The sequence below is a fragment of the Elephas maximus genome, chromosome 12 (genome assembly GCF_024166365.1).
Source record: "Elephas maximus indicus isolate mEleMax1 chromosome 12, mEleMax1 primary haplotype, whole genome shotgun sequence".
NCBI lineage: Eukaryota > Metazoa > Chordata > Mammalia > Proboscidea > Elephantidae > Elephas > Elephas maximus.
Window position 1 is genome coordinate 94,521,296 of NC_064830.1, and position 27,857 is coordinate 94,549,152.

General features: G+C 46.7%; 1 long non-coding RNA gene across 1 annotated transcript in view; it reads left to right on the forward strand.

Moving 5' to 3' along the window:
- The window catches only part of LOC126087399 (uncharacterized), a 79,127-nt gene extending 51,616 nt beyond the window's left edge, over positions 1-27,511 (forward strand). The window contains exons 3-5 of the long non-coding RNA XR_007519754.1: positions 22,449-22,512; positions 26,322-26,427; positions 26,798-27,511. This is a non-coding gene — a long non-coding RNA (uncharacterized LOC126087399). The remainder of the gene's footprint in view (positions 1-22,448; positions 22,513-26,321; positions 26,428-26,797) is intronic.
- Positions 27,512-27,857: the final 346 nt, after the last annotated feature.

Genomic DNA, 27,857 nt, shown 5'->3' on the forward strand with positions numbered 1-27,857 from the left:
TTTTTTTTGCCTGCCCACCCTTGGCGAGCAGTCTTGGCAGCAGCAACTCTGACTGACTCTATTTCTTTGTACAATGAAATAAAGGTGACTTTCCTGTTCTCCCACCTCAATCTGTCACTTATTGGCCAATACGAGTCATGCTGATCAAGAACCTGGGGTTTCCACCCAGTAACACCATTGTTCCCATTTTACAGATGAAGAAACTGAGGCTCAGAAAGACTGAAAGGATCTTCCTGAACTCCCTCTCTACCCATGCTGCGGTGTCCAGGCTAGTTGGCCTCTCAAGTCTCCCAGCATTTACCTTTGTAGCACCTGTAATGAGGTGATGAGCACATATTACCCTTCCTGGGTTCCAGCTGGAGAAACCTAGGTATCTTGCACTGCATCCAGCAGGTTCAAGAGCAAAGATGGGACTGAACCGAGGCTTTCCCAGCTCATCCAGCACCTCAGCATAGCAGCACAGGCAGGGAGAAATGTGAGGCTCCCAACAGCACAGACAGTGAATTACCAGATCATCTATAGTGGACAATTTCACATTTTTCACCACATCAAAGATTCCGCTTCTAGGTATGGCTGGCATCTGTCTCTCTCCCAACCCCACAGCACCTTCCTACAGAATCAAAGCCTGTTTTCAAATTTACAGTCCCTGACGGGGACAGATTACCCAGTAACAAGGTAAGCAGGGGCTGACCTGTGCGTATTTAGTAATCTATAAAAAACCCAGACCCAATGCTGTCAAGTCGATTCCGACTCATAGCTATAAAAAAAAAAAAAAAAAAAATGTGAACAGTTATACATGTTTTTCAGCACATTAGAGATGTGGTGACCAAAAAACACTCATTGCTGTCGAATCGCTTCTGACTCATAGCCACCTTATAGTACAAAGTACAACTGTCCCACAGGGTTTCCAAGGAGTGGCCGGTGGATTTGAACTGCCGATCTTTTGGTTAGCAGCCAAGCTCTTGACCACTGCACCACCCATGTGAAATAGTTCACTACAGATTAGCAAGTATACACAAGTAAAACTGTGGTTACCTTGCTTATTGGGTAATCTGCCCCTGAGTGCAGAGCAGAGCAGACCCAGGAGTAGAGTCAGGAGAAATATCTCTGGAGACAACCACTGCCCCTGGGGAGGGGCATAGGCCAGGCTAAATGTGGGGTGCTAAGCCACATAATGCTCTACCAGCCAAGGCCATCCCAGGCTTCCAAGTCCCTTCCTGCCCAGTCTCTCTTTTGTTCACTCACCTACATGGTAGGATGGTGTCTTTCAATGCTCCTGCCTCCACAGACTCAAAGGGTCCCATCTGATACAACGGCTGCCTGAACCCCTCTCCCCAAATTTGGAATCGCCTCTTCAGCAACTGATGGCTTCCGGCCTCTTTTTGCTCACATCCCATAACTGGGCCCTCACTACCTTTTCAGACAGTCCATCCATCTATGAAATCTCGGACTGTTGGAAAGTTTCCCTTTGAATGAGCTGAAACACATCCCTTTTATGAGTTAGCCTCATCTCCCTTTGGAGCGCTGGTGGCGCAGTGGTTAAAGAACTCGGGTGCTAACCAAAAGGTCAGCAGTTCAAATCCACCAGCCACTCCTTGGAAACCCTATGAGGCAGTTCTACTCTGTGCTGTAGGGTAGCTATGAGTCAGAATCGACTCAATGGCAATGGTTGGTATTTTTTTTCTCTAGATAATCTCCCTTTAACAGAGGGAGCAGCTCTACTCTGTCCTATAGGGTCTCTATGAATTGGAATTGACTCAACAGCAACATGTTTGTTTGTTTTGATTTAATCCTCAAACCAACCCTAGGAAGTGGGTAGGATCACCCCATTTTACGGATAAGGACGCTGAGGCTTAGAAAGGAGATTGACTTGGCCAGGGTCAGAGTCAGATTTCCATGAAGCTGAAGTTGCTTAAATTCCAGGATCTCCATTTGCTGGGGCTTCTTCCAAGGGAGGGACCCATTATAACCCAAAAAACTATGAGTGAATTTAATTTTTCTGTCAACTGAAAGCCATCTACTCACGACTTTATTCAACAAAATGAAACAAGTTCTGAAGTCTTGGAGTCTGGGGACGAGGGAAGAATAGGCCAGTTGATTGTTCCTAATGTGATGGTGGAAACTCTGGTAGCATAGTGGTTAACAGCTACGGTTGCTAATTAAAAGGTCAGCGGTTCAAATCCACCAGGTGCTCCTTGAAAACTCTATAGGGGCAGTTCTACTCTGTCCTATGGGGTCACTATGAGTCGGTAATTGACTCGCTTGGCAGTGAGTTTTGGTTTTTTAAGGTGATGGTGGGGAGGGGGAAGGGCATCCTCGTTTAACATTTTGCATGTGGAAGGTCTAAGCAAAGCCTTGGTTGGGAGAACCAGTGACCTCCAGAGCCACTAAAAGATAACAAAACAACCCCTTGTTGGCAATCACTTTCTTTGGTTTTCAGAATTATTTTTCACAAGACTTTTTCCAAAGTGGCCCTCAGTGGATTTCTGGGGGAGGGGTTTTGCCTACTTTTGGGTTCAGAGAGACTCTTCACCCCGGAAGCAGCTCTCAAGGGCCTAAAAGAAACCCTTTGTTTCTGGGAGGTAGATGTCTCACAAGGAAGGGAAACCTGAACAGGCCCCTCAAGCAGGTCCTCAGGGAAGATTACAGGATTATTTTAATTAATTTGGCAACAAGTCTGCCAAGAAAAAAAGATGACACTGAAGCTCCTGAAAGAAAAAACTACTCCAGCTTCATTTTACAGAACACTTTTTTTTAGCAGGGATTAGTGTTGTACTTGAGAAAGAAAGAGCCAAATAAACTCCCTCCCTGCCCACACACTCAGTTCTAAGAGAGTGTCTCCTTTGTGGAAGTCATCCTCCTCCCTTTTTAAAAGGGTCCCCAGAGGACGCCATGACTTGGGGCCTGAGCTGGCTATCTTGGGGTCTCCAGTCCCAGCTGGCTGCTAGTGCCCACCCCATTCATCTCTCCCGGGCGTGCTCATAGAGGAGACTCAATCTCGCTCCCCTCAACCCCTTCCAGAGTATGGGCTTCTAAACTTCATTCGGTGGCAGAATTCCCAGGCCTCCATGCCAGAGAGCCCCACTCACACATTTTCACAAGCACCACTGGCAGTGCCCCTGTGATGGTCCTGGAAGCACCATACTAAAGAAATGAGGGGTGGTTCTTGAGGGACTCAGCCCTGCACGCTGCGGTTGGCCTCATGCTCTCAGCCCACTGCCTACTGAGGTATGCTGGACTTGTGCGTTAGCACTGCCCTTGACAGGCCAATCTCTGCCCTTCCCTAGTTATGTGGCCTTGGACTCCCCACTCCACGTTCCTCAACTGATAATGCTCTCCTGGCCTGCCTCCAGGGAAGAGGGAAGATGACCATGAGGGTGTTGTGCCCCTCCCCACTGCCTCTACCACACAATGTTTTGGAAAATTACTCAAAGTCACCAGACTTTGGCTTAGGGGCTCAGGCTGCAGGATGGGACTAGAGTGAGAGCAGGTGGGGTGGAGGATGGAAGACAGAGCGACACCAGTATCCAGTCCCACCATAAACTTACAGGAGATAGCATCAGCATGGGAAGAATCTCACAGATTACAACCAATCCTCTGCTTTTACAGATGAGAAAATCTGTCTAGAGAGGGTGAAGCACTTGCCTGAGGTCGCACGGTAAACCAACGGCAGAGATGGAACTAGAACCCTTGGTTTAGCATCCCCATCCAGGCTTTTCCTACTATACCATCCAGGTCTACGCATGGGGTGGGGAGGTGCACTAGTTCCTTCCCCTCCCGCTGCTACTCCTACTGCCCCTAGACTGGGACAGGAGAGAGGTCATGGCGAAGGCCCAGGGCTGCCACCATCCCATCCCCAGCTGCACCTCAAGTTCCAGTTCCAGTTACCTGCCAAGTACAGAAGCCTGCCCTTTGCCCTCCTTTCCCTGAACCAGGCTTCCCTTGAGGTGACAAAGTAAGGAGACACCCACCTGGGCAGCTGGGGCTGTGGGTTGCCCCAGGCAGGGCCAACCAGCTGCGGCAGGTCCTGTACTAAGAGGCGTCCTGGTTTCCCAGTGTTTGAGTCCCACAGCAGCCCTTTATGGGGCAGAGAGGTGTGGTGTGATGGATTAAGGGTGCGGCCCATGGTATTTGCACCTGAGGAGTGCCCTCACTCTGAGTTCCCGTGCCAGGCATTGAAGGCAGCTGCTGGGCTGAAGCTGGTTCCAGAATAGCCTCTGCCTTGGCTGAGGCCCTGACTCCTCACAAAAAGCACCAAAGCCTCATCTAGCCAAACTCTGTGGAGATGGGCAGGGCCCAGGGGAGTGAGGCCCATGTGGGACAAATGACCTTTCACAGCTCCCTTCAGTCCTCTCGGGATAGGGGGGCTCAGACCCCTGTGTCAGGAGCAGGGACCTCTGGAGCCAGACAGACTTTACAATTTTAAGATCTTACCCACTCTGGGACCTTAAACAAGTTATGCTATCTGTAAGCCTCAATTTCTTCATCTTAATATAGAAATAATAATAATACTCATTTCATAGCACTGACACAGGACCTGGTATGAAGTAGGCCCTCAATAACTAACTGTATGAAGGAATAAATCAATAAATGAACAAATGAACAGAAAGGTGACCAGGATGGCGAGGGGTCTGAAATTAGTCCAAATATACCTTAGAACCTTATTTCCTTCTCCTTGACTTTTTACTTTCCCTAATCCAGACATACCTAGTGTCTTTCCCCATCTTCCTCCATCTTTGCATATTCACTGTTTGTCAGGCTGTGACTCTCTCTTAGTCCCGTTGGTTGACTCCCAACAGCCACTGCACCAAGATGACATAGTCCCATTTTCCTTGATGGTGATTGGCTGAGTGGGTGCATGCGACCCAGATCTGACCAATGAGACAGGAGGGGAGGTCTGCTGGGAGGCTGCAGGGAAAGAGTTCTTGGCTCATAAGAAAAAAAATCTAGAAGAGATGGACCTTTCTGCCTCTGGATATTGTCATGTTCAGTTGTGATACCTGGAACTTGAGTAGTCATCCTGTGGCCATAAGGGGAACAGACCTGAGAATGAAGCCAATGCTGAGGGCTATAGAACAGAAGGCTCCTGAGCACAGCTCTAAATGATCTACCTGATCACCTCACCACTTGCTGTTTGTTGTACTATGGTAACTTGCATGTTGCTGTGATGCTGGAAGATACGCTACCAGTATCTCACATACCAGTAGGGTCACCCATGATGGGCAGGTTTCAGAGGAGCTTTCAGACTAAAACAGCCTAAGAAGAAGGACCTGGTGACCTACTTCTGAAAAAATTAGCCAGTGAAAACCTTAGGATTAGCAGAGGGACATTGTCTGATATAGGGCTGGAAGATGAGCCCCTCAGGTTCGAAGGCACTCAAAATGTGACTGGGGAAAAGCTGCCTGCTCAATGTAGAGTCTACTTTAATGATGTGGATAGAGAAAAGCATTAGGGGCCTTCTTTTGCTGATGAGGCACACCTCAAAATAAGAAGAAACAGCTGCAAAAATTCGTTAGTAATCGTAACTTGGAATATATGAAGTATGAGTTAAGGAAAATTGGAAGACATCAAAAATGAAATGGAATGCTTGAAGATCGATATCCTAGGCATTAGTGAGCTGAAATGGACTGGTATTGGCCATTTTGAACCAGACAATCATATGGACTGCTATGCCGGGAATGACAAATTGAAGAAGAATACTGTCACATTCATGGTCAAAAAGAACGTTTGAAAATCTATCCTGGGGTACAACACTGTCAGTGATAGGATAATACTCATATACCTACAAGGAAGACCGGCTAATATGACTATTATTCATATTTATGCACGAACCACTAATGCCAAAGATGAAGAAATTGAAGTTTTTACCACCTTCTGCAGCTTGAAATTGATCAAACATGCAATCAAGATGCATTGATAACTACTGGTGATTGGAATGCAAAAGTTGGAAACAAAGCATAAGGACCAGTAGATTTAAAATATGGCCTTTGTGATAACAACGATGCCAGAGATCGCATGACAGAATTTTGCAAGACCAACGACTTATTCATTGCAAATACCTTTTTCAATGACATAAACAGTGACTATACACATGGACCTTGAGGGATAAAATATACAGAAATCAAATCGACTACCTTTGTGGAAAGAGACGATAGAGAAGCTCAATACCATCAGTCAGAAAAAGACCAGGGGCCGACTGCGGAACACACTATCAATTGCTCATGTGCAAGGTCAAGTTGGACCTGAAGAAAATTAGAGCAAGTCCATGAGAGCCAAAATACAATCAAGTATATTCCACCTGAATGTAGAGGCCATCTCAAGAATAGATTTGAACACTAATGACCAGAGAACAGATGAGTTGTGAGATGACATCAAGGACATCATACATGAAGAAAGCAAGAGGTCATTAAAAAGACAGGAAAGAAAGAAAAGACTCAAATGGATGTCAGAAGAGACACTGACAAAGGCTTGTCAGATGTTGCTCCTGAATGTAGAGTAGCTAAAGCAAATGGAAGAAATGATCGTGTAAAAGAACTGAACAGATTTCAAAAGGTGGTTTGAGAAGACAAAGTATTGTAATGACATGTCCAAAGAGCTGGAGTTAGAAAATCAAAAGGGAAGAACATTCTCAGCATTTCTCAAGCTGAAAGAACTGAAGAAAAAATTCAAGCCTCGAGTTGCAAAAATGAAGGATTCTATGGTTAAAATATTGAATGACGCAGGGAGCATCAAAAGAAGATGGAAGGAATACACAGTCTCTGTACCAAAAACAATTTCTTGACATTTAACTATTTCAGGGGGTAGAGTACGATCAGGAGCTGTTGGTACTGAAGGAAGAAGTCCAAGCTGCACTGAAGGCACTGGCAAAAAACAAGGTTCCAGAAATTGATGGAACACCAACTGAGATGCTTCAACAAACAAATGCAGTGTTGTGAGCGCTCACTCGTATATGCCAAGAAATTTGGAAGACAGCTTTCTGGGCAACCAGCTGGAAGAGATCCATATTTGTGCCCATTCTAAAGAAAGGTGATCCAACAGAATGCAGAAATTACTGAACAATATTGTTAATATCACTTGCAAGTAAAATTTTGCTGAAGATAATTCAAAATTGCAGCAGTACATCAACAAGGAACTGCCAGAAATTCAAGCCAGATTCAGAAGAGAACGTGGAATGAGGGTGTCTTAGGCTGTGTCCTCTAGAGAAGCAAAACCAATAAAGCATATAAATATCTACATAGAAAGATTTATGTCAAGGAACTGGCTCATGTGCTTGTAGAGACTGCAATGCCCCAAATCCATGGGTCAGGCTGGAGACTTCTCCTAATTCACATAGCCACAGGGGCTGGAAAACCCAAGATTTGCAGGTCAGACAGCAGGATTCCGTCTCACAGGCTGCAGAGATGAACGAATCCCACACGGCAGGCAAGATAGCAGGCAAGCTGCTAGCTCAAATCCCAAGAACTGGAAGTCCGATGAACAGGAGGTAGCTGCAGGATCCAGAACGAGCAAAACCCCATGAGCCTTGCCAGAGAGTTCACCTATATTGGATGCCAGCCACACCCCAAGGAAACCTTCAGCTGATGGGCTACTCACAGAAGATCCCATTATGGAGGTGATCACATTATACCAAATCTCATCATGGAAGTGATCACATCATTGTATGACTGCCAAACTACATCATAACTGTCAAATCACTGAGAATCATAGTCCAGCCAAGTTAACACATAACCTTAACAATTACAGTCCAGCCCTTGTCAATTTGGCATCTGTACACATCTCCTTAAACCATACATAATACCAGAATAAATACAGTTATAAAGTTAGACTTGTGCTAGCGTGATACAAAGAACACACACAGAAGGCAGAAATACTCGTAACAATTACAGTCCTTGTTTCTGCAACTGGTCACATTGTTGTAACTGATATTTAGAACTTCCTTCTTCCACCATCCACTCCTTATTCCCTTTGCCCTCAGCAAGCACCTCAGCTGGTCATGGTTCTTTGCCTGGTGGGGTGATCCAAATCTTCATTCCTGAAGATTCCGGGCCATTAGTAGTCATGTTGGAATTGGATTGCTGTAGTTTTGCATTGACTTCAATCACAGGGCATGGTAGTATTAGCAGACACCCTAAGGGATCTCCTGCATTCCGGATATACTCTTCTTTACCTCCATTATGTAATATCAATCTGATTTCTTCTTGATATGAATCAGGATCACTTACACCAGCCAGTATAGTAACTCCCTTCTTTGCCTGTTGATCCTGAAGAATAAGGAGCCCAAAGTGGCCAGGTGGCATCTTAATTTCCAGTTCAATGGAATCAGTGATGTGTCTTCAGGTGAGAGCATTCTTCCCTTAGGAACTAAGACCTTTAGACCCTCAGATCATAAGGTCGCAGGGACAGGAAGCAAAACTTTTGCATGTGGATCGCTATGGGTAATAGTGAATGGTGCCACTCCCATTTCCATCCCTTGATTCCTGGACCCATGAATCCTGGCTGTGGGAGAAATACTGGATGCTGGTTTAGAGCACATACAGCCTCCTGGAGAACATTGCCTTAACCCCACAAGGTATTGCCACCTAAATGGCACCATAATTGTGTCTTTAGAAGGCCATTTCATTGTTCTATCAAGCCTGCTGCTTCAGGAAGATGGGGAACATGGTAAGACTTGTGAATTCCGTGAGCATGGGCACACTGCCACACTTCATTTTCTGTGTAGTGAGTCCCTGGATAGGAGGCAAAGCTGTGTGGGATACCATGATGGCAGATAAGGCATTCTGTAAGTCCACAGTGGTAATTCTGGCAGAAGTATTGCATGCAGGGAAGGCAAATCCATGTCCAAGGTAAGTCTCTTTTCCAGTAAAAACAAAACACTGCCCATTCCATGATGGAAGTGGTCCAATGTAATCAACCTGCCAGGAGGCTCCTGGCTGATCACCTCCAGGGATGGTGCCATATCAGGGACTTAGTATTGGTCTCTGCTGCAGGCAGACTGGGCACTCAGCAGTGGCTGTAGCCAAGTAAGCCTTGGTGAATGGAAGTCCACGTTGCTGAACCCATGCATAACCTCCATCCCTGCCACCATGACCACTTAGTTCATAAGCCCATTGGGCAATGATGGGCATAGCTTGGGAAAGAGATGACTGGTTTCCACAGGACGCATCGTCCCATTAACTTGATAGTTAAAGTCCTCCTCTGCTGAGGCCACCCTTTGGTGAGCATTCACATGAGACACAGATATCTTCACTTCTTTGGCCATTCAGAGAGATCTATCCACATACCTCTTCCCCATACCTCCTTATCTCCAATTTTCCAATGGTGTCCCTTCCAAGTGCTTGACCATCCAGCTGAATCATTGGCCATAGCTTATGAATCAGTATACAATCACACATCTGGCCATTTCTCCTTACAAACAAAGTGAACAACCAGGTGCACCGCTTGAAGTTCTGCTGGTTGAGAGGATTTACCTTCACCCACTATCCTTCAGAGAGGTCCCAGAAAGGGGCTGTAGTGCTGCCACTATCCACTTTCTGGTGGTGCCTGCATATCATGCCGAACCATCTGTAAACCAGGCACAGGTTTTCTCTTCCTCAGTTAACTGATCATAAGAAACTCCCCATGAGGCCATAGGTACAGATGGGGAGATGGAAGGTAATGTGACAGGAATGGAGACCATGGGCATTTGGTACACTTCTTTATGCAACTTATTAGTACCTTCAGGTCCTGCTTGGGCCCTATCTCATATATACCACTTCCATTTAATGATAAAGTGCTGCTGTGCAGTCTGACTTTATGGCTCTGTGGGTCAGACTTCATCCAATTCACTCAGCTCAGGCTGCATGGTGATTTGGTGTCCCATGGTTAAGCTTTCAGACTCTACTAAGGCCCAGTTACAAGCCAAAAGCTGTTTCTCAAAAGAAGAGTAGTTATCTGCAGAGGATGGCAAGGCTTTGCTCCAAAATCCTAAGGGTCTGTGCTGTGATTCACCAATATGGGCCTGCCAAAGACTCCAAACAGCATCTCTATTGGACTCTGACACTTCATGCACCATGGGATCAGCCCATGGCCCAAGTGGCAAAGCTGCATGCATGGCAGCCTGAACCAGTTGCAGAGTCTTCTTTTGTTGTGGGCCCCCACTCAAAACTAGCAGTTTTTTGAGTCGCTTGATAAATAGGCTGGAGTAGCACACCTAAATGAAGAATATGTTGCCTCCAAAATCCAAAGAGGCCCACTAGGTATTGTGCCTCCTTTTTATTTGTGGGAGAGGCCAGATACAATAACTTACCCTTCACTTTAGAAGGAGTATCTCAATATGCCCCACACTGCTGGACCACTAGAAATTTTACTGAGGTGGGAAGTGCCTGATTTTTGTTGGATTAATTTCCCACCCTCTAGTACCCAAATATTTTATCAATAAATCCAGAGTCATTGACACTTTTCCTTACTAGGTCCAATCAGCATAAAGTCATCAATGTAGTCAACCAGTGTGATGTCTTATGGAAGGGAAAGGTGATCAAGATCCCTGAGGACTAAATTATGACATAGGGCTGGAAAGTTGATATATCTCTGAGGTAAGACAGTGAAGGTGTATTGCTGGCCTTGCCAGCTAAAGCCTGGTGGTGCTTTGAAACAGGTGTGGAGAAAAAGGCATTAGCCAGATCAATAGCTGCATACCAGGTACCAGGAAATGTGTTAATTAGCTCAAGCAATGAAACCACATCCGGAACAGCAGCTGCAATTGGAGTCATCATCTGGTTAATTTTCAATAATCCACTGTCATTCTCCAAGATCCATCTTTTTTTGCAAAGGACAAATATGCAAGTTGAATAGGGATATAGTGGAAATCACCATCTCTGCATCCTTCATTAATTTCTGCAATCCCTCCAGGAATGCAGTGTTGCTTTTGGTTTACTATTTTCCTAGGTAGGGCCAGTTCTAATGGCTTCCACTTGGCTTTTCTTATCATAATCGCCCTTACTCCATTTGTCAAGGATTCAGTGTGAGAGTTCCACCAGTTGCTGGGGATATCTATTCCAATTATGCATTCTGAAACTAGAAATCACTACAGGATGGGTTCAGGGACACACTGGGCCTACTGTGAGAGGGACATGAGCTAAGACTCCATTAATAACCTGACCTCTGTAAGCCCCCACTCTGACTGGTAGGCCACAGTAACATTTTGGGTCTCCTGGAATTAGTGTCAGTTCAGAGCCAGTATCCAATAATTCCCCAAAAGCCTGATCATTTCCTTTTCCCCAGCAAACCACCACTGTAGTAAAAGGCCATAGATTCCTTTGTGAAAGGCTGGGAGAAAGATTAACAGCATAAGTTTTTGGCAGTGTATGGGAGTCCTTCTTCAAGGGGACCCAGTCTCCCCTTCATTCAAGTACTTATGAGTCTGTAAATTCACTCAATCTGGGAATTGGTTGAGGAACTGTGACTCTCTATTTTGGTGGTTCAGGTTAGACTGCTGTTCACTTGACCTAGAATTCTTCCATTAGTACAGATCAAGTAAATATTTAATAGATTTCCTACCTATTTCACTTCTAGAGCCACCATGACTAAGTAGCCAAAGCCGTAAATCCATATAAGTCAGACTATTCTGATTACTGCTCTGATTCTGCTGTTCATTAAAGTAATCACGCCCACCTTGTTTGTGTCAATTGAGTGCCGCCACTTGACCCTCTATTACCACAGGGTCCAATCAGCCCCATTGTAGTTAGGTGTCTTAATTCAGTTAGGGCAGTTTCCACTGCCAGATCTGATTTACATAAAGTAGCATTCACGGTAGTCTTAAAGGATGCTGGAACTCCTTTCATAAATTTGTTCCTCACAGTTGTATTAAAAGATGTGTCCTCTGGGCACTCCATGTGTGGGTCTGTGGGTCTAACCTGATAAATCCAGTCTAGCATGCCACTTTCCCTAAGCCTTTGGATACTTTCTTCTACATACATCAAGGCAGGTCTAGTACTTCAACTTGATTTAGTGTAGGCTACCACATAATCCACGCCTCAGTGACCCATCCAAATAAACTATTAAATTCTTTCCTAACCTCTCGAGCTGAAACATTGAATGAAGAATCTGTGCTTAGTGGGCCCATGTAAATGAACTCAGACTGATCTATCTCTGTGTTCCTTGCATCATTATTCCAGGCCCTGAATAGCCATTCCCACACACATTCCCCAGGTTTCTGTTTGTGCATATTAGAAAAGTCAACCTGTGCTTTTGGAGTGTAGCATACCTCCTCCTGGGTCACACTTTGTACTTCACCTTTTGAGGCTCATTAGGGCTTAAGTCTAGTTATAGGTCTAGAAGCCAAAATGGGTGGTGGGAGGAGTTTTGAGAACATTCAGCATTGTCTTGTAAGGCATCTGCCACAGGCAATGCCCCAGGGAATGACTCAGACTAAGTCTCTTCAGACCCAGCTGGGTCAACTCATCAGTTGGAGTGGAGGGGCTAACAGTTTTCCTGGGGACGGTGGCTTAGCAGACAAAGATGGAGTAATACCTTCAGATGGGAGTGAGAGGGCTGATTCTGTTGGCAGGAGTGATTCGATGGAATTTAGGGGCTCTGAGTCCCCAGCTTTCTGATTGTCCGCCCCTATGTCCCCATCCCAAGTTTCAGGATCCCATTTCTACACAATCAATGCCCTCCCTTTAGCTTTAGACACCACTCGAGGTTGGGAATTCAGTTGGCATTGTAATTCGGCCACTCTTACCATAAGACTCTTGTTTGACTTTCAGCAATATTGGCTCTGTTATGACAAGAAATAAGACTTTCAAGGCACAAGTGGAAGCTTTGAGGTTGTTTATGTGGTTCTTGAGCTTTGACTCTGGAGCCCTGAGCTCATCTCTTTCTTTCATAACTTTGTCTATTGAGAGTAGGACCAACCAACCAGGTTCCTTATACTTCTCATTCTAGCAAAATCGTGGAAAGGTATCAAACATGCATTCACCAAGAGCCTCACCTCTCACCAATTCCTGCTTTATGGGTGGTGATATTTTGCGTATTTCTAATGCCACCTAACACATCATGGATTAGCAGTGCCCTCTTTACTGCTGGAAGCAGAGTCATCAACATCTTTAAGACTAACCAGACTTGAGAACCAATTTAGAAAACTAATTCTTACAATTTAGTTTCTCTAGAACCACTCTTGGAACCAAATATCTTAGGCTGGGATCTCTAGAGAAGCAAAACCAGTAGTGCATAAATTTCTATATAGAAAGATTATATCAAGGAAATGGCTCACCCCCTTGTAGAGGCTGGAATGCCCCAAATCCGTGGGTCAAGTTGGAGGCTTCTTCTAATTCATGTAGTCACAGGGGCTGGCAAACCCAAAATTGACAGGTCAGACAGCTGGGCTCTTGCTCACAGGCTGCAAAGACCAATAAATCCCAAGATGGGCAGACAAGACAGCAGGTAAGTTGCTAACTGAGGTTCCAAAAACTGGAGGTCCGATGAATAAGAGCCAGTTGCAGGATCCAGAGCAAGCAATAACCCACAAGCCTTGCCAGAGAGCCCACCTATATTGGATGCAGGACACACCCTCAAGGAAACTCCCTTTCAATTGATGGGCTACTCATAGCAGATCCCATCATGGAGGTGATCACATTACATCAAATCTCATACGGAAGTGATCACATCATTATATGACTGCCAAACTATATCAAAGCTGCCAAACCACTAAGAATCGTGGCCCAGACAAATTGACACACAACTTTATCAGAGAGGGATATTACTGCTGATGTCAGATGGATCTTGGCTGAAGAGAGAGAAAACGAAAAGATGTTTACCTGTGTTTTATTGACCAAGCAAAGGCATTCAACTATGTAGATCATAACAAATAATGGATAACATTGCAAAGAATGGGAATTTTCAAGCACTTTATTGCACTCATGTGGAATGTCTACATAAACCATGAGACAGTCCTTTGGAGAGAACAAGAGCTTACAGTGTGGTTTAAAATCAGAAAAGATGTGCATGAAGGTTGTATCCTTCCACCATGTTTATTCAATCTGTATACTGAGCGAATAACCTGAGAAGTCGGACTATAGTAAGAACAATGTGACATCAAGATTGGAGGAAGACTCATTAACAACCTGCAATATACAGATGACACAACATTGCTTGCCAGAAGTGAAGAGGACTTGAAGCAGTTACTAATTAAGATCAAAGACTACAGCCTGCAGCATGGATTACAACTCAACATAAAGAAAACAAAAATCCTTACAATTGGACCATTATGCAACATTATGATAAATGGAGAAAATATTAAAGTAGTCAAGGATTTCATTTTACTTGGGTCCACAATAAACACTCTTGGAAGCAGCAGTCAAGAAATGAAACGAGGGTTCTACCCCCTAGTTTGTTGCATAATGCCTAGGGTCTTAAAATCCTGCGAGTGGCCATCCAAGGCAGAACAATTGATCTGTATTCACCTCGAGCAACAAAAGAAGGAGAGTCAGGAATAGAAGGAGGATATAGAATGTATGGCTAATTTCCTTCATGAACAACTGCTTCCTTTGCCATGAGACCAGAAGTGGATGGTACCTGGCCACCATTACTGAACATTTTAATCAAAGTTTCCATAGAAAAATCCTGATTAAAAGGGGGAAAATGCAGAACAGAATTTCAAATTCTCATGGACTTCAGACTTCCTGGAGCCATGGAGGGTAGATGAACCACTGAAATTATTACCCTGAGATAATCTTTAAATTTTAAACCAAAAATTCTCCTGAAGTCTTGTTAAAACTAAATAATATTTAACAGTAAAAAAGGACCCCCATGTGTCTGTCAGTTTGTCTTACTGTGGGGGCTTGCATGTTGCTGTGATCCTGGAAACTATGCTGCCAGTATTCTGATACCAGCAGGGTCTCCCATGGCGGACAGGTTTCACGTGAGTTTCCAGGATAAGACAGACTAGGAAGAAGGACCCAGCAGTCTACTTCTGAAAAGAATTAGCCAGTGAATACCTTATGAATAGTAGTGGAACATTGTCTGATATAGTTACAGAAGATGAGCCCCCCAGGTTGGATGGCACTCAAAAGACAATTGAGGAAGAGCTGCCTCCTCAAAGCAGAGTACACCTTAATGACGTGGATGGAGTCAAGCTTTCAGGACCTTCATTTGCTGATATGGCATGACTCAAAATGAGAAGAAACAGCTGCAAACATCCATTAATAACTGGAATGTGGAATGTATGAAATATGAATCTAGGAAAATTGGAAATCATCAAAAAATGAAATGGAACGCATGAGCATTGATATCCTAGGCATTAGTGAGCTGAAATGGATTAGTATTGTCCAATCAGACAATCATAGTCTACTATACTGGGAATGACAACTTGAAGAGGAATGGCATTGCATTCATCATCAAAAAGAACATTTCAAGATCTATCCTGAAGTACAATGCTGTCAGTGATAAAAATAATATCTATACACCTACAAGGAATTCCAGTTACTACTGGCTATTATTCAAATTTATGCACCAAACACTATGGCCAAAGATGAAGAAGTTGAAGATTTTTTAACAGTTTCTGCAGTCTGAGATCGATCAAACATGCAATCAGGATGCACTGATAATTACTGGTGATTGGAATTCGAAAGTTGGAAACAAAGAAGGATCAGTAGTTGGAAAATATGCCGTTAGTGATAGAAACGATGCCAGAGATGGGATGATAGAATTTTGCAAGACCGACGACTTCTTCATTGCAAATACTGTTTCTCACCAACACAAATGACAACTATACACGTGGACCTCGTCAGATGGAATACACAGGAATCAAATAGACTACATCTATAGAAAGAAATGATGGAAAAGCTCAATATCATCAGTCAGAATAAGGCCAGGAGCCGACTGCAGAACAGACCATCAATTGCTCATATGCAAGCTCAAACTGAAACCGAAGAGTATTAGAACAAGTAGACGAGAGCCAAAATACGACCAATATCACACCTGAATTTAGAGACCATTTCAAGAATAGATTTGATGCATTGAACACTAACGACTGAAGACCAGATGAGTTGTAGAATGGTATCAAGGACATTATACATCAAGAAAGCAAGAGGTCATTAAAAAGACAAGAGAGAAAGAAAAGGCCAAAATGGATGTGAGAAGAGACTCCGAAACTTGCTCTTGAATATTGAGCAACTAAAGCAAAAGGAAGAAATGATGAAGTAAAAGAACTAAACCAAACAACCACAACAAAAAACGCATTGCTGTTGAGTCGATTCTGACTCATAGCCACCCTGTGGGACATAGTAGAACTCCCCAATAAAGTTTCCAAGGAGCACCTGGTGGATTTGAACTTCTAACCTTTTGGTTAGCAGCTGTAGCTCTTAACCACTAAGCCACGAGGATTTCCAGAGAACTGAACAAAAGATTTCAATGGAGCCTGCTCGAGAAGACAAAGTAAAGCATTATAATGACATGTGCAAAGAGCTGAAGATAGAAAACCAAAAGGAAAGAACACTCTCAGCATTTCTAAAGCTGAAAGAACCGAAGAAAAAATTCAAGTCTTGAGCTGCAATAGTGAAGGATTCTATGGAGAAAATATTAAACAATGCAAGAAGTATCAAAAGAAGATAAAAGGAATACACAGAGTCATTATACCAAAAAGAATTGGTTGACGTTCAAACTTTTGAAGAGGTAGCATACGATCAGGAACCAACGGTACTGAAGGAAGAACTCCAAGCTGTACTGAAGGCATTGGGGAAAAACAAGGCTCCAGGAATTGATGGAATATCAATTGAGATGTTTCAACAAATAGATGCTGCGCTGGAGGTGCTCACTTGTCTATGCCGAGAAATTTGAAAGACAGCTACCTGGCCAACTGACTGGAAAACATCCATATTTATGCCTATTCCCAAGAAAGGCAATGCAACCTAATGCAGAAATTATTGAATAATATTATTAATATCACACGCAAGTAAAATGTTGCTGAAGATCATTCAAAAGTGGTTGCAGCAGTGTATTGACAAGAAACTGCCAGAGATTCAGGTCAGGTTCAGATGATGTGGAACCAGGGATATCATTGCTGATGTCAGATGGATCCTGGCTGAAAGCAGAGAAAACCAGAAGGATGTTTGCCTGTGTTTTATTGACTATGCAAAGGCATTTGACAGTGTGGATCATAACAAATTATAGATAACGTTGTGAAGAATGGGAATTCCAGAACACTTAATTGTACTCATGAGGAACCTGTACATAGATCTAGAGGCAGTTGTTTGGACAGAACAAGGGGATACTGATCGGTTTAAAGTCAGGACAGGTGTGCGTCAAGGTTGTATTCTTTCACCATACCTACTCAATCTGTATGCTGAGCAAATAATCTGAGAAGCTGGGCTATATGAAGAAGAATGAGGCATCAGGATTGGAGGAAGACTCATTAACAACCTATGTTAAGTGGAAGACACAACCTTGCTTGCTGAAAGTGAAAAGGACTTGAAGCAGTTACTGATGAAGACCAAAGACCACAGCCTTCAGTATGGATTATACCTCAACATAAAGAAAACAAAAATCCTCACAATTGGACCAATAAACAACATCATGATAAATGGAGAAAAGATTGAAGTTGTCAACAATTTCATTTTACTTGGATCCACAATCAACATCCATGGAAGCAGCAGTCAAGAAACCAAAAGAAACATTGCATTGGGCAAATCTACTGCAAGGGGCCTCTTTATAAAGTGTTGGAAGGCAACGATGTCACTTTGAAGACTAAGGTACACCTGACCCAAGCCTTAGTATTTTCATTTGCCTCATACGTGAAAGCTGGAGAGCAAATAAGGAAGACTGAAGAATTGACGCCTTTGTATTGTGGTATTGGCAAATATTGAATATACCATGGACTGCCAAAAGAATGAACAAATCTGTCTTGGAAGAAGTAAAACCAAAATGCTCCTTAGAAGCAAGGATGGAAAGACTGTGTCTTACATACTTTGGACATGTTGCCAGGAGGGGTCAGTCCCTGGAGAAGGATATCATGTTTGGTAAAGTGCAGGGTCAGCGGAAAAGAAGAAGACCCTCAATGAGATGGATTGACACAGTAGCATCATAGAGTTTTCAAGGAGAGCCTGGTAGATTTGAACTGATGGCCTTTTGGTTAGCAGCTGTAGCACTTAACCACTATGCAACCAGTGTTTCCAAGGCGAATGTATATGTATATATAGAGAGACTTTGCTGGTTTTTCTTCTCTAGAGAACCCAGCCTACGACAACCTGTAAAAAGTTGAGTTGGCAAATGTTGTATGAAAGATATGTTTACAACAAGAACCAAAAAAAAAGAGCAACTGCTGAGGCTGCTTATGTACAACCAAACACCTCACAAGATTTGGTTCCTTGGTTTGGAGGTTTAGGGTCATGGTTTCATAGGACCTCTTAGGTAATTGGCCTAATATAGTTTTTAGTGCCTCTGTTCTACCTCCTACCTTGTTACATACAGCCTGAGGTCTTAACATCTTGCAAGCAGCCATCCAAGTTACAAAGATTGGCCTCTATTTGCCTGGAGCAACAGAGGAAGAAGGAGAGTCAGGAATAGGAGGAGGAAATGGAATGTGTGGGTAATTGCTTCCATGAACTACTGTCTCCTTTGCCATGAGATCAAAAGAACTGGATGGTGTCCAGCTACCACTACTGAACATTTTGATCAAAGATTCTACAGAAGAATCCTGATCAATAGGGGGGAGAAATGTGGAAAAGAATTAAAAAATCTCATGGAATCCAGACTTTTTGGAGTCATTGAGGCTGTATGAACCCCTGAACCTGTTGCCCTGAGATAATCTCTAACCTTAAATCAAAAATATCCCTGGAAGTCTTCTTCAAACGAAACAGTACTTTGTTTAGTAAAAACCGTTTGCCTTGAACATCCTGTTCTTTTAAAGAACTATCTATTGACAGCGCAACTCGAAAGGTCAGAAAGGAAACTTAGGGAGCAGTGAATTCATGTTAATGAGGGAGGAACAATTCAGAAAAGAAAGGTGAGAATGATTGCACAACTTAAAGTATGTAATCAATGCAGCCGAATTGTACACGTAGAAATTGTTGAATTGGTGTATGTTTTGCTGTGTATACTCTCAACAACAATTAAAAAAAAAAAAAAAGAACAGGAAAACAAAACAAAACAAAGCAGTGTGTGAAATGAAGGAAGGAGAACACCCAGGGGCTACCTTTAGAAGTGCTACAGGAAGGTGGTCCAGGAACCTCCTTGACTTGGCCTCAAGCTCCCATGTTCTCATTTGCAGAGCCCATCACACTGCGCCAGGCTGTGACCTGTGAAAAAAAGGCCTCAGAGAACTCATGGGCCAGTGAGGGAGACAGACAGATACCCGATGGACAGCCTGCTGAGGCTAGGAGGTGCTGTGGCTGTGTGTGAGGGGCATGGGTTGTGGGGTGGCAAAGTGGAGAAGGCACCAACCCATCACTTCGTCCAACCAACATGCCATTGGGGGATGGTCTCTTTACTTCCCTCTGCCAGTGGACATGAGGGGCCTGGCCTCAGCACTGTCATTCCTGAAACCCCAGCCCATTGCTCCCAACACTTCCACCCAGCCCACCAGCTCTCCTGAACTTGGTTGCCATGACCAGTGAGGCTTGCCACCAGCCTCACCCTTACTCTGAGGCCAGAACGCTGACAAGGCCTCCAGAGTCATCCCACCCCACGTTGCCCAAGCTTTGGTCCCAGCAATAGCCCCTGCCCCTGTGGATGAGACCCCACCAGTCAATCCCACTGCAGAGCTCCAGACCAGAACGCAGGCTGAGTGTTCAGACGAGGTCCCCTTGTGGAAAGCAGCCCTAAGTAGATTTAACAAATAAGGAATCATATCTTAAATGTGAATTTCAGATAAACGACAAATAACATTTAGTATCAATATATTTCAAATACTGCATGGGACATACTTATGCTAAAAAATTATTCATTATTTATCTAAAATTTGGTTTAACTGGGTATCCTATGTTTTATCTGGCAACCCTAGTCCTAAACCTCTGGAGATCAATTCCCAGCTAGTTCTGTTTCTGCTTTCTGGGTCTCTGGCTTCCTCAGCACAAGAAAAGGGTGCTAAAGCTCAGCTGTCCCCTTCCTGGCCCAGTGCAGACAGAAGCGGCAGAGAGAATGAATGCATTATTTTCGAGTAGGCCCCCTTCCTGTGTACACAGTTCACTCACTGCACCTGGCGGCCCAGGGCGGGGCCCACTCTCCAACCATTGGCAGGAAGATCCTCCGAGACCCAATAATTCCCAGAAAGCACTGAATAAGGGACCAGTGACCAGAGAAAAGTGGCATATTGGAGCTGTGCTTGCTCCCAAGCAGCAATCCCTGGAGAGGTAAGGTCTGCTAACACCCACTGCCTCCATCCCTCTCCCCACCCTTCTAGAACCCTCGGAGAAGACCATCCCTCAAAGAATAGGACTCTGGGGAAGGGGTGGAGGGTGGTAAGGGAGAAGCAGAGGAGAGAAGCTGATTCCAGGGAGTGATTCAGGCCAAATTCTGCCCAAACTCTCAGAAAATTAACGGTCTTCTAGACTCTAGCACAGCACTTCTCAAACTTTTACCAAGTACACCAATCACCTGGGATCTTGTTAACATGTGGATTCTGTTTTCCAGGTCTGGGGTGGGCTCCAGGGTGTCTATTTCTCCCAGATGGTGCTAATGCTGCTGGTGCAGAGACCATACTTTGAGGAGCAGCCTAGACTAGACTCCACAGGGAGTCTGGAACCCAGGCTGATAGGGGTTCAAAGAGGGGCTCCCACATAGGGCAGACCCATGCCTGCTGTTTGCAGTGTCCAGGGCAAGAACTTTAATAGAGTCCCTCACACCATATGACTAAATGTCTAAAAGCTATAAATTAAGCCAACACATTGTTAAATAGGCACCTATGCTTTCCTAACAAACAGGAAGGCCAAGTGCACATTCAGAGTTCTCAGGGTTCCATGATTGAACATGGTGGAGTAGGGACAGCTGGCTTCCATCCACAGACCTGTGGCCTGATGGTGGGAACTCAGGCAGCATGGTCACCCTCAGGAGGGTGGACCTGGGGAAGAGGTTCACACGGCCCCTGCAACCAGGCTGGGGCCCTGTGGGCTGGGACTTCCAGGGTCCCAGCGCATGTTCTAGGAGTGTGGAGTGCGGGTTCTGGAGAGCCACATTCCCTTGGCCTTCCCCTGTGGACACCTTCCCCTGAGGTGAGGGGCACAGCTGTGCCCTCCAAAGTGCAGAGGCCCCTCTCTCTCAGATCTAGCACCTGGTTGTACAAGGCATGAACACGCACACACTTCTTGCACCCAGGTTTGTCTGGGAAGGAGCTTCAGCTTCCCAACACCCTGGCTTGCCTTTCTGGTTTTCCATGTCCTGTCTTGGACAGCTGGTCTTCTACAGTTGTCCCAGCAGCCTTGGGAACCTTTCTCTTTGTCTATCTGTGTCCCCATCTGGGTCAGCCTGTGTCCACACTGGGAGAGAACAGGGCTGGGCTCTCTTTGTGGAGAGGGGATGAGGTCAGGAGGGGCCAGCAGATCCCCAGAGGGTGTGCCGGGAAGGCTGGGTACTGGCTGTACCAGCCCTGCCTGTGGGCCAGGAATTGTGTTTTCAGCTGAACAGGACACCCCTGGAGCCCCACAGTACAGTGAGATTAATGCTGGTTACACCACAGCAGGCTGGCATAGTGGACAGGAACTGGGGCCTTGGTGTCCTGCGATCCAGGTTCAATTCTGGCATCCTCACTTCTTAACTGTGTGGCCTTAGATGATTTACTTGGTCTCTCTGTGCCTCAGTTTTGCTATATGAAATTGGGTGTGATAGTAATACCTACCTCCTAAGATTGTTGCAATGACTAAATGAGTAACTACGTGTATCTAGCAAATATTTCTCAAATGACTACCATGTACCACTACTGTCTGGGTACCGGGGATAAAGTTGTGAATGAAATAAAGACTCTGATCTCATGGAACTCCCATTCTACTGTGGGAAGAATTACTACATAAGAAGTCAGGGGGCCAGAAGTACCATGAAGAATAAAGAAGGGTAAAGGGCAAGGGGTTTCAGGATGTTGTGTTAGACATGGTGGCCCAGGAAGGCATCTCTGATGAGGTGACAATTAAGCTGAGACCTGAAGGAAGTGAGGGAAGAAGCCATGCAGATTCCTGGGCAGAGGCCTACCAGGCAGAGGGAATAGCAGGTGCAAAGGCCCTGAGAAGGGAGTGTGCTTGGCACTCAGGCCCTTTCTCTGGGCTCTGGATTCAAGTGCTCAGTGGAGAGGAACAGGCCTCTTCTGTAGCCAGGGGTGCAGGCCAGGAGCCAGCCCTGGGTGGCCTGCCAGGGGCCTGGGTCCCTACCACTCCCTCACCTAACAAATGAAGAAAGAGACCTGGGCTTGGAATGGGGTGGTGGGTGGGGACAGCAACTTGGTGTCCTCATCCATCTCTGGTTAACCTCAGTCTTTCTCTTTCCCAAGCCAGAGGCCAGATGGCTCCTCCCCAAGACCTGGAAGCCAGCAGAACTGAGGAGCTGTCCTCTAAGGAGGTAACTGAGGTGTCCCTGCCATATCCCCCCAGGACAGCCTTGGGTGGGGGGAGAAGCCCAAGGCAGGGATTTCAGAGTGAACACTCCAGAGTTAAAATGGCAGCCTTACATATGATAGGGAGGGAGCTCAGTGAGGGGACACGGTTTGTGAGTGACTCCATAAGGGGGGAAGGGGACACCCCTGAGAGGAAGGGGGAGGGCAATGGAAAGGGGTCCATGCAAGGAGAGGAGTCAGCAAGGAGGAGGGGCTTGGTGATAAAGATGAAGACACTCAATACCTGGACTCAAGAATCCGGTTACCACCAACGCACACATGCACATACGCACCCATGCACGCATACACACACACAGGGCTCTGAGAAGACTCAGGGCAGTTAAGCCACAGGTGGGCAGAGGCATTTTAACCCTCTGCTTCTTCAGGCCCCTTATGTGCATGCAGAGCAGTCTGGGGCAATGGGAAGAGCAGGGTAGAGCAGATCAGTGGGCTGGAGGCCTGGGTGCTCATCAGACTCTGCCTTTACTGGCCAAGTCACTTCCCTCCCCGGGCCTCCATATGCTCGTCTGTAAAATGGGGATGAGAGTCCTTTCGTCTATGGTTGGTGACAAGCTCAGGGACCCCTGTAGAACCCCTAGGGAGAACGAGGCAGATCTCACCTCTTCACCTTTGTTGCTCCTGACCTAGCTCAGAACTTTGCCTTTCTGGGCTAATGAACGGGGTGGGACCAGACTCCCTAAGGCTGGGCAGAGCTGGAACTGTTACCTAACCATGGTATCCCCAGAGTCTTCCAGGGTGAGCCGCAACCTGAGCTCCAGCACCCCCTCTCCCTGCTCTCCCTGCAACCTGACACCCAGCCAGGACTTGGTTCTCAGGAAACCTGAAACTCTCCCAGGTGCAGGGGCCACTAGGAGGGCTCTTGGGAGGGGAGGGGATGAGGCCCTACAAGGAAGACTTGAGTTTCTTCAGTTGGGACTGAATTGCATCATGAAGGCTTGAGGCTAAACTGGCAACAGTTCTACCCCAGCATCCGGAAGGGCTGGCTGGACACCAAGAGGTGCTGAACCATACTGGCTGCAGAGGCCTGGGTGGAGGCCAACACAGGGCCAGTGAGGGACCAGGGTAGTCCTCCCGCATGGAAAACAGCTTCTCAGGGGAATGAGAAGCTGGTGTATGGACTTTGCTTCGACTCCCTGGGCAGCCACAGGAAAGGCTTCTTTCTTGGAACCAGAGGTGCTGAAAGGGTCCTTCCGGCACAGCCGTTGGTGCCCCTAGGCCAAGTCAGCCTGCGGAAGGACCTTTTCCACTGGAGAAATAACTCCCAATAGTCAGGTGCCTGCGCTCTATGGCCCATACCTTCCAACTCATCTACCTGCTCCCACACTGAACACACATCTAGTGATGTGCCCACCCCCAGCATCCCCAAGCTGCCCCACTTGTACACATTCATTCATTCTCCACCCATCCCTGTGTTCTCCCAGGGAAGGAAGACTTATGGGGGCTGGGGTACTGTTAGTGGGACCTAGGGAGAGGTTCTGTTCCCTCCTTTCCTCCCTCTTTACATCTCAGCCACCAAGTAAGGAGAAGGTTACCAGCTTAGCCGGATTTGACACCTGCAGTTCAGGCCAGCTGTCTTCCCTTACAGGACAGGGAGAGGTGCAGCACCCACAGCCAAGGTGGCAAAGAGATTTCTTCTCCCTGGCGGAGTCTTAAGCAAGTCAGGGCTGCAGACAAGGCCTTCCTGGCTCTGTCAGCAACTTCCTTGGAGGTGCAGAGAAGGAGAGAGCTTGGGGTTGCTCCCTACCCCTACCTCTACTGCCAGGTATCCTTTCTGTGCACCGGGAGCCCTGAGAGTTAACCAAAGAGGACCACACCTGGCAAGGGAGAACAATACACACGAGGCTCACAGGTTTTAGGTTCCCATCTCTGCCAACCCCAGGAATGCTCCCAGCCAGGTGGAGCAGGCCCATCACAGGGTAGGCCTGAGACCTAGAGAAAGCCCAGCTTCCCCTGGGCAGAGATTTCAGGCACATGATGGTAGGCTTCCTGCCATCAATACCTCCTTCAGCCTCCTACGTGAACCCTGGATGCACAGGATAGTATCAGGGAAGCCCTGTCCCTGGGTAAATTTTGTCACTCCCCTTTGACTCCCTGGCTGCCAGTTCTATGCACAGTAAAATGAGCGAGCAGGGACACCTTTCAGTGGACAGAATCAAGTCCAAACTCCTTGGACTGGCCTTCAAGGCTCTCATAGCCTGGCCCTTTGAGACCCCTCCACTTTAATCTTCCACACCCCAGTTCCCAGTCTAGCCAGGCTGAACATAGCAATCCTTTGCCCACACTGTTCTCTTCCCTGGAAGCCCTTCTTCACATGCTGCCCTGGTCATTTTGTGTGTGTGTGTGTGTGTGTGTGTGTGTGTGTGTGCTTTAAGTCAGTCTCTCACACAAAAACTTACATACACCTTTCTATATACTCCCAATTGCTCTCCCCCTAATGAGACAGCTCGTTCCCTCCCTCTGCTCTCTCTTTTTGTATCCAGTCCACCAGCTTCTAATCCCCTCTACCCTCTTATCTCCTCTCCAGACAGGAGAAGCCAACATAGTGTCAAGTGTCCACCTGATCCAAGTTCACTCCTCACCAGCATCCCTCTCCATCCCATTATTCAGTCCAATCCCTGTCTGAAGAGTTGGCTTTGGGAATGGTTCCTGTCCCGGGCCAACAGAAGGCCTGGGGGCCATAACCACTGGAGTCCTTCTAGTCTCAGTCAGACCATTAAGTATGGTCTTTTTATGAGAAATTGGGGTCTGTATCCCACTGCTCTCCTGCTCCCTCAGGAGCTCTCTGTTATGTTCCCTGTCAAGGTAGTCATCGGTTGTAGCCAGGCACCATCTAGTTCTTCTGGTCTCGGGCTGATGTAGTCTCTGGTTTATGTGGCCCTTTCCGTCTCTTGCACCCATAATTACCCTGTGTCCTTGGTGTTCTTCACAACCCGGTCATTTTTTAAGGTCAGGGTCAGGGTCAGGGTTTCACCTCCGGGACTCCTGAGTCTTCACAGCACTGGCTGCTCCCTCTTATATGGTCCACAGGGTGTGTTCAGATGCCTCTCCTAGAGTGGCTGCCTCCAGGGTTATCTGGGGGTTTCTGGTTTCTTTACCAGGCTGTGGGCTGGGCCAGGCCTTGGTCACCTCTGTGTGCCTAGCCCCTGGGATAAGGCCCAGGATGTACCAGGTGCTCAGTAATTATTTGCTGAGGGAGGAAATAAGTGAAGGAGTGGGTGAATGAGTGAAGGGTGAGGGAGGACATTGCCAGGGCTTGGGTTCTCCAGCTCTCTAGTCCTTACCCGTCAGTTCCCTTGTGGACTGGGCTCAGAGAAGCAAGTCTTGGATGTAGGCTTGGAAGTGGCCTCCCAAGCCCAGGATGCCTTGGTGTGTGGAGGTGGGTGGAAGGGAGTCAAGGCAGGAATGAGAACGGGATGCCGGGGGATGCTCAGACTGCCAACGTAGAGGTAACTGGGAGGAAGGTGGGAGGGGGGTCCCACATGCAGGGCCTTGAGTGTGGAAGTGGAGGCTGTGGTTGGCTCTGTGTAGCTGGATAAGGAGCTCCTGGAGGTCTGAGCAAGACCATGGTGTACCAAGGGCAGCAATTTGCAGCAATGAACTTGACCAAAAGGTGCAGGGGGGCTTGGAGGGGTCCCGTAGATGACAAGTGGTAGGGATCTGAGCCTGGAGGCTGCTGCAACGACAAGATGGGAGGCTGAAGTGTGGGCCCCGGGGAGGTGGACTGTCACTATCTGAGCTGTGCTCTGTGTTGCAGCCCAAATGGTGGATCCACTGCTGTGGCCGCTGTGTGGAGGTGCTGAGTGGGGCCACCTTACTGCTGCTGGTCGCTTTCGTGGTCACCCTGATCCGCTTCTTCCTGGGTGAGGTCTGGGCTCGGGCGAGGATACAGGTGGTGTCCCTGTTAGGGCAAGGGAAAAGGTTGGGGGCGGGGGGGAGGGGGAAGAGCATTTCTTCCCTGTCCTGAAAGCTTCCACTGAAATCTCCCTTCAGGTGGGTGAGTGGAAGGGGTAGGGCCAGTCCCTGCAATGGGAGCTGGAGGTGGGGTAAGGCCCTGGAAGGATGGAGGATTGGGTTCCATCCTGCTTGTGTGGGGTCGTCTACTTTCCTCTCCCAGGGAGGTCTCAGGTGAAGATAGGGCCAGGCCCTGTGTGTCCTGCCTCCAGGGCCTGGCCCAGCCTGATGGGAGAAGAGGTCTGATCTGTTCTTACCCAGCTCCTGGTCTCTCTGCAGAGTTTCCAACCATCCTGGAAGGGTTTGAAGTGCTTCCGCACACCAATGCCACTTCTCTCCGCAGTAGAGTCTGATGGAAGAAGGCGGCAGGATGGCCCCGCCGATGTGGCTCAGAGAGGGCCTGATGAGCACTGAGGCCCCAGCCTCTATCTGTGCCCAGGATCCTGTTGTCAGCTCACCTGGAAGGGACGAGAGCTCCTGCCTGGGCTTTCTTGGGATCCCAGCGGCCAATCAGATGACTCCTCCATCAGATGGTGGTGCAAAGACAAGAAGAGCCAGGAGTCCTGGGTTCTGTGCTGGCTCTGTCTCTGGTTTGATATGTGACCTTAGCCAAGTAACTTCCCCTCTCTGGGCCTCAGATTCCCATGTGAGGTATGAGGAGGCTGGACTGAGGGTCTTTTCCAGTGTCCTGTTAATCTTCGAGAAGCCTAATTCATAGGAGTGACCTTCTAATGGTAGCATTCCAGGCATTGGAAGATGGAACAGAGAACTGCCCCGTTGCCCTGCTCCTGACATGTCACAAATGGTCATGTTTACCCCTGAAGATTTTGCTCACCTCCAGGAAGCTCACCGCCAGCTGTCTGGTCATCTCACACACAATCAGCAGTGTGCTGGGGAAAGGCAGGAGGTTTGGGGAGATAGGATTGGGGAAGTAGGCTAGGGACAGATTGAGGCAAGCTTGGAGGGAGAGAGAAGGGAGTTAGGAGGTTCTCATCTGAGTATTCTTTTCTGTGAAGTAACATTTATATGTGCATGTATGTAGTACGCGTACAGGTACAGGTATGAATACATGGTAGCGGTGTGACTTAACCATGTATATGTGCAAATTTTTGTGGGTAGGTTTTATCTACCTGTTTGAATTTGAGTTGATGTGTGGGTGAGAACCCAGCATTGTGAATTCACGAGTTTTATGTGTGTATTTACATGTACCTGCGAAGAGTGTGCATGTATGTGTGTGTGTGTATGCCCACGCACACACGTCCTGTGTGGTTCCAACTGCCCTGGGCACTGGAAAGGCTAGAGCTGCCCCAGAGCCACTCTGTGGGCAGTAAGGTCTGCT